The sequence below is a fragment of the Cherax quadricarinatus genome, unplaced genomic scaffold, assembly GCF_038502225.1.
Source record: "Cherax quadricarinatus isolate ZL_2023a unplaced genomic scaffold, ASM3850222v1 Contig3361, whole genome shotgun sequence".
NCBI classification, from domain to species: Eukaryota; Metazoa; Arthropoda; class Malacostraca; order Decapoda; family Parastacidae; genus Cherax; species Cherax quadricarinatus.
In genome coordinates, this window is record NW_027198387.1 from 8450 (window position 1) to 16850 (window position 8401).

Sequence of the window (8401 nt, forward strand, 5' to 3'; positions counted from 1 at the left end):
CACCACCGCTGATAAAGGAGGTGGTGTTGTTATCATGAACACTGACGATTACAGGAACAAAATGCTCAATCTACTTAATGACCCAGATACCTACAAACCTCTCACAACTAACCAAGTGGACAACCTTACTAAAACTTTTCTTCAAAGGACTCGCCGCATTCTGAGGGGCTCAGAACAAGGGAAGAAACTTCTGCACACCATGCCCAGCAACCCCAGACCTGCCAGAATGTACGGCCTGCCAAAGACTCACAAGCCTGGTATCCCACTGAGGCCCATATCCTCGGGAATAGGCAGTGCTCCCCACCAGCTCTCAGGAATTCTCGCCAAACACCTCTCTAAACTCTTGGGCACTATCAGTCCAGCACATCTCAAACACTCAGGTGATCTTCTCAATCGCATTCGCAACATCAACATCAGGAACAAGAAACTTTCCAGCCTTGACGTGACTTCCCTATTCACCAAAGTACCTACTACACAAGCCATCGATCTCTTGCGCAGGAAAATTGACGATTCACTTGATCTTCCCATTCCAGCCAGCGATTTCATCGACCTTGTTGAACTATGTGTTGGCTTTACGTGTTTCTCTTTCGAAAATCACCTCTTTCAGCAGACTTTTGGACTACCCATGGGTTCGCCACTCAGTGCAGTCCTGGCGAACCTATACATGGAACATCTAGAAGCCGAACGTTTCTCCACCATTATTCCTTCGTCTGTCACCTGGCTCCGTTATGTTGACGACATTCTCCTCATAACTCCTAAACGCTTCAACGTTCAAGCTCTCCAAGACAAGCTCAACCAGGTCGAGCCTTCAATCCAGTTCACACTTGAAGAAGAAGTCGACAACACTCTTCCTTTCCTTGATGTTCTGCTCTGCAAAGCTGACCACGAACTTCGTTTTAAAGTCTATCGAAAACCCACCAACCAAAACGATCTTCTCCACTTCTACTCTCACCACGACACCAAAACCAAACGTGGTGTAATTATAGGCTTCTTCCTGCGTGCACTCAGAATCTGCAGCAATGAGTTCCTTGAGGAAGAATGCACTATAATTGAACAAGTATTTTCTAAACTCCACTATCCTCGTCACTTCATCAGAGACTGCAGACGGCGGGCATTAAACATCTTCAACACACCCAGAGAAGACACTGCCGAGAAGAGATACATAGTCCTTCCCACCAACTCCATTGCCAAACATGTTTCCAACATCTTTGCCAAAACATCATTCCAAGTATCTACCTCCACAACCACGACCATCAAGGACATCACCAGTAGTAGACAGGACAAGCCTCCATCCTCTGCAGGGGTATACATAATCCCTTGTAATGACTGCAACAAATTATATGTGGGCGAAACATCAAGAGACCTCCAAACACGTATTTCAGAACACCAATATGCAAGCAGGACTGACGATACAAGGAATGCCTGTGTACAACATCGCAATTCACACAACCATTTAATTAACTACAGAAACTCAAGACTTATAGCCACAGAAGACAACACTCAATACAGAAGAATCCTGGAATCATCGCTTATCTCTATAACCAACAATTTCAACCAGAACAATGGCTTCTATAACATAGCTGAACCACTCGCCAAGAAACTTCTTCATCGCTATCCCACATAAGAACATAGAACACTGCAGAAGGTCTACTCACAACTTGTCCAATACCCCTGCCAAGCTACCCAAGACTCTATAACCCCACCCGGTAGATCATCAGATGCAGCATTCTCCACCTGACCTCAACATTCTCTGACTATAAATACTCCCGTACCTTCGAAACCCAGGTAGTTCTGTGTGTGACTTGAAAAAGCCCACTGTGTGGGTGAAACGTTGTCAATAAAGGATCACATTATACTGCATTTGTGTTTATATTTCCATTGTGTCGGTATTTTATACCATTTATTTCCAGTTGTGGTGAGGTACCACTGGACAATTGGTGTTCAATGTGCATCATTGTTGTGGTGAGGTACCATCGGAAGGTTGTTCAGTGTGCATCATTGTGGTGGTGAGGTACCATCGGATGGTTGGTGTTCAGTGTGCATTGTCGTTGTGAGGTATCGGACGGATTGTGTTCAGTGTGCATCATTGTGGTGGTGAGGTACCATCTGAGGGATACCTCTTCAAAAAGCAGTCTGTGGGCTTATATTCATAAAAAAGAAAGCAGTGTGTGTCAAATCCAACGAGCCTATTCTGAATTAAATTCTATACTAGTGAGGGAGACCTCTAGGCTTAAAATTGAATGTAACATGAGTTAGAATTTACAGGCAAGCTAATTAAAGCACAAACAAGAGGTGTAGTACAGGAGGTTCATGTAGTTTCCAAATTTAAGGTAAGATTTTTAAAGCTTGATCAAGATGTCAGCTACAGAGTTAGCACTGAAATAGATTAAAAAATAAGATAATATGGACTCAAACTTGTAGTATGGATTTTGTGTAAATACAACTGATTAACTGAATTCTTTTCTTGATTACCATTTGAAAAACTTTGTAGGCACAGAATACTCAGGTTATATGTAATAATCACTTAAGTTTGCATAGTTGATTTCCTTCCCTTCAACACAAGTTAGGTTTGTCTTGTTCCTTTCTCAGTGTCATCAAAGTATTTTGGATCTTTTTTCTCACATCAACTCTATTCTGGACATTCAACATGGCATCCAAGAGGAATATTAGTGATGCTAGAGGTATCAAGCAGAATATAATAATCAGCTCCAAGGGTACTGAAGATGGAAACTTTAAATATGCATATGTGATGCATAATGCTTGTATGTTTTGTCTGGATGAATTTGGTAGGGTATGTAAAAGAAGAAAATTAAAAGGGAATATAGGAAAGAGTAAGGTGATGAGGATAACAAAAAGATTGGATATCAGATTGGAGGGAGAGAGTATGGAGGAGGTGAATGTATTCACATATTTAGGAGTGGAAGTGTCAGCAGATGGGTTTATGAAGGATGAGGTGAATCATAGAATTGATGAAGGGAAAAGGGTGAGTGGTGCACTTAGGAGTCTGTGGAGACAAAAAACTTCGTCTGTAGCAGCAAACAGGGAAATGTATGAGAGTATAGTTATACCAACACTCTTATATGGGTGTGAAGCATGGGTGGTGAATGTTGCAATGAGAAGGCAATGGTGATTTACAGTGCTGCAAAACATCAAGACAAACCCTATTTGTTGATTAAGGCATTATTTTATTCCTGCAGTCAAGATATACCTGGCCAGAAAGATAATCTTGTATTCAAGGTTCTCCTCACTCACTCTTGATAATGGAGAAGTTAGACAGACATTTCAGCACAAATACATGTGCCCGGTTATGTAAAAACTCATCAGAGTAATGGATGGTAGTTCCGAGACTGTTGCACCAGAGTAATGGCATAAATGTAACATTGCAGATGTTCTTATGTAAATGAAGGGTAGGGTTAATTATGACCTTCAGTGGTGAATAATTTATTCCTTTTTCCTCTAAGTAAGGAAGGAGTTAGTTAGGTTTAGGAAATTGTGGATCTGGCAAGACCCAGGACATGAGAGCTTTGAAGATGCAAATGAAATACTGCAAGAGGTCGACAAAGAAGGAATAGCCTGAGGAACCAAATTCATAGGAAAGAAGCCAATAAAAAAATAGTATGATTAAGAAGAACTTGAAGATAAACTACTTAACACTGTAGGAGCTACTTGAGGAAATCCAGGATATTAGTAAAATGCTTGAATTGTCACTTAACCCTTTGACTGTCGCAAGCCTCTTTCTGAAACTGTAATTCTATGTTGATAAATTTTTGGAAAAAAAAAAAAATCTTACAAAATGATAGAGAATCTTTTCCCGATGGTAATGACACCAAAAGTACAAAATTTGGTCAAAAACTCACAGAATTACGCTCCCGCGAAGTTAGCGGTCTGGGCAACGTATATGCATCGGTGATTTCGCCAACTTTGAGCCCTGTTTTTGGCCAATTCCGTTGTTCCAGTTGACCAAACTCATAGCTATTTCTTTAGAATTCCATTTTTTCTATCAGTTGAGTACAAAAAAATGCCCATTTACTGATTTCAACTACCCAATAAAGTGTTCAGAAATTGGCAATGTGGCCAATTTCACGCAAATTAAAAAAGATGCCAATTTCAAAACAGGGTCCAGAATAAACAATGTAGACATTCTTGGCACTAAAATAACATATCCTCTATTCATTAGTCACGTCTCTAGGTCCCTCTTATATTACTATTGCTTTCTATTTTGATTTTTTATACAAAAAAATACAAATTTTACTGTTATGCAGACTACTGCATTATTGTAAAAATGGTATAAATAATATCAGTGCACTAGTGAAAGAATATTAGACTCCCCAGTTGACGTGTATTGGACGTGTGGTGTGATTTGCTTATTCCTGAACATTGGTAAAAATCGAACATTTCCGCTACTTTGAGCTCAATTTCAAGGTCGTTTTCATCATGAAAGTAATCAAAATCATCTCTATTTCTGTAATAATTTTCCATTTTATCACCTGAGACCATGAAAATGAGAATACAACGACAAATACTATAGGGAAATACACCTCAAAGTCGGCGTTTTAATCCAAAAAAAATGGTCAGTTTTTTTTCTCATTATGCACTGCGTGCTGCAGGATTTTTTTATGTGGTGCACACTGACCACACAGACCCATTCTCTCGCATGTGGGCCTACCAGCTTTCTCCCGCTTGATTTGAAGCCGCTAGAATTTACGCGTATAAATAGTCAGAAACAGTGGTGTGTAAGACGTATATATACGACCGAAACGGTCAAAGGGTTAAGAAAGATCTTGAGAAGTGTGGAAGCATTGTTCTGAAGAGGATTTTGGAGTAAACACTGATGCCTTACCATATTTTAACAGTACCTTCAATAGTATATACTATATAAAAAAATTAAATTAATGCTTAAAGACTACATATCTAATAATTATTCTAAGTGCAATTATCAATAAGAAAGCATATTAGCAAGGGATGCGATGACACCCCAATTTTTACAGATTTTGTTTTAACACATCGGTCGTCTCCTACCGAGGCAGGGTAACCCAAAGAAGAAAACACTTTCACCATCATTCACACATATCTTTACTGAGGTGCCCTCATATGACAGTTTAGATGTCACTCCAATCAGCTAATATCCCAAACCCCTCCTTTAAGTTGACTGGATAAATATTTACTTAGATATGGTCTAAAAGGAAGCAAGGGGATGGTAACTCTTTCTCTTGTATAAATTACTAAATGTAAGAAGACGAAAAACTTAGACTGAGTCACCCTGCCTCAGTGGAAGATGACCAGTAATTTTATTTTTTTAACACATCAGCCGTTTTCCACCAAGTTCGGGTAACCTGAAAAAGAAGAAACAATTTCATCATCACTGACTACACTGTCTTGACAATATGACCAGTATGTTGATAAAGAAAAACATGTAAAATTCCTATGATCTGCAGCTTCAAGATTCACGAACCTTTAGTCTTGTCTCTATCAAGGCTATTAATTGAGGTCGACTATATTTCACTACAATGTGTCTACATTAAGGGCTACCAAACCCAGGGTTGTGACCCAATGTAAAATTGACGGAGATTCAGTGATTGTGTCTATAATGCTTTTTTTTTACAAATGTTTGGTTTGATATTCTATACAGTAGGGCCCCACTTATACGGCAGGTTAGGTTCCAGGTTACCGCCATAAAGCAGAAATCGCGGTAAAGTGGAACACCTCTTTTTTCCACTTATAAATGCATACAAATACTAGATAACAAGTTTACACTAACATATATTAAGTTAGTAGGTAAGTAAGTTTATTCAGATATACACAAATACAGTTATATAGATTATCATACATAGCAGCATATGTGTAAAGTACTTAGGATAACCCAAAAAAGTCAGACAATGTGACTTATTTTCATTGGGGTTAGCAGCAGAACTAGGCATTAGAAAACAATAAAAAATTATAATATACATATAGTACACTCATTACTTACCTTAAAATATTTTTAGGGTGAGACAAGTAGTATTTATTGTAAGAAATCAAGTGTGGTATGTATGGTAACCAGACGGGCTACCATACCAGGCCACCCCATCCATACATAATATTCTATAACATTTAAGCATCCAAGAGCAATAAAATGCATATACAGTTCACTCATTACTTACCTTAAAATATTTGTAGTCTTAATGTAGGGTCAGAGGTGAGTAAACGAGATAAAACAAATAAATGAGAGAGAGAGAGAGAATGAGTACATGAGAGAGGACACTCGTGGAGTTATGTTAACAAACCAGGCAAATGTGAGCTATGTAAACAAAGTGTACACATCTGGTTTGTGTACAAGTTACACTGTGTACAAGTTGTCTCTATGTTGATACGGTAGAATAAATAAAGAGGAACACTCCCATTCTCATGTAACACCATTTTTTAGAAGAAATGACGCTCTGAGTGAAGACATACGAAAGGAATAATTTTCTACAGTAACACATTTTCTCTTATGTTGGACAAGAGAAAATATTATTCTTGCCGTCACTTGTACAAGTTGTCTGGCTCTCATATCTCATATTTAAAAAAAAAAAAAAAAAAAAACGGCCATATCCCACCAAGGCAGGGTGGCCCAAAAAGAAAAACGAAAGTTTCTCTTTTTAAATTTAGTAATTTATACAGAAGGGATTACTAGGCCCTTGCTCCCGGCATTTTAGTTGCCTCTTACAACACACATGGCTTACGGAGGAAGAACTCTGTTCCACTTCCCCATGGAGATAAGAGGAAATAAACAAGAACAAGAATTAGAAAGAAAATAGAAGAAAACCCAGAGGGGTGTGTATATATATGCTTGTACATGTATGTGTAGTGTGACCTAAGTGTAAGTAGAAGTAGCAAGATGTCCCTGAAATCTTGCATGTGTATGAGACAGAATAAAAAGACATCAGCAATCCTACCATCGTGTAAAACAATTACAGGCTTCTGTTTTATTTATTCTACTGTGGGGTGTATTTATCATCTTTATATGTTATGCATTGTGTTTATTATATAATTTTGAAAAAAATATTATAGCTGGATTAATAAAAATGTGTATATTAACATAATATACGACATTTAATGAGACTCAGTGATTATTATTATTTCTTCTTCTTTCAACAAACTGGCTGCATCCCACCGAGGCGGGGTGGCCCAAAAGGAAAAACGAAAGTTTCTCCTTTTACATATAGTAATATATACAGGAGAAGGGGTTACTAGCCCCTTGCTCCTGGCATTTTAGTCGACTCTTACAACACGCATGGCTTACAGAGGAAGAATTCTGTTCCACTTCCCCATGGGGATAAGAGGAAATAAACAAGAACAAGAACTAGAAAGAAAATAGAAGAAAACCCAGAGGGGTATGTATGTACACCTACCATCCGACTTACGACCTATAAAATATGAAATAACTTTTAAAAACACTTGAAATTTTGGAGTTTCCAGACACAATGGAGAGACGTGGTTCTTACGGAGCTCATGGAGAATGTAAACAAACAGGGTAGGGGTGCGGTGACTGTATTAGAAAGTCAGGTGGGGGAGCCGTATAGAGAGTTTAGGTCATAATTTGAAATGACCACATTAGCGGAACTCCGTAAAGCGAAATGCCATAAAGCAGGGCCCTGCTGTATATCTACCACAATTTGCTGAGGTGCTAGGTAATTACCTCCATCATTTACACTACAAAGAAAATGTGAATGGGTTGTGGAGAAATAAATTTGAGAACTAGTAATCAAAAACGCCTTCAACCCTCCTGATGACTGTAATAAATCTTAAGCTTTAAATGTGCATCAATCTGTGATGATCTCTCCATGAGTCTTATGTTTTTTCTTCTTGTTGAGGGTTTCAAGAGCCACTCACAGCTTTCACTTATCAAGCCCTGCTTCCTGATGTATAGGGAAGAAACAATACCCAAAGTTGGGCAATGACAGGAAAGGGAACAGGACTTTCCTTTGCAAACAGAAACAGGAACAAAACATTCTGAGTCAGGTCAGTTGGAGCCCATACCAAAGCCCCAGCAGAGTGGGAGACCTACTCCCTCACCTGAGTTCAGTAACTTACCTCTTGCCAAAACTTGTGAAACATGCATAAAGTGGAAAAATGAAGCTGATCAATGGTGCCAGCTGGCCCAGTGGATAACGCGTTGGTCTGAAGTTTTATGACTCTCTGACTGCGGGTTCAAGCCCCACCTGTGGTATGGTTTGTTTGCAATTGTGTCACTATGATTTCGTGAGCCCCTATAATAATGTGCCCACTGGGCAGAATAAGGTGAGGACAAGTGTCCCATATAGAATGGGAGAAATTTGTCACTGATGTGAGAGCACAACACCCCCATACCAAGGCTGGTACTGAAGTCGTATTTTATTTCTCTCTGGTGTGTGAAAAAGTACAATGTGTACTTTTTCAAATT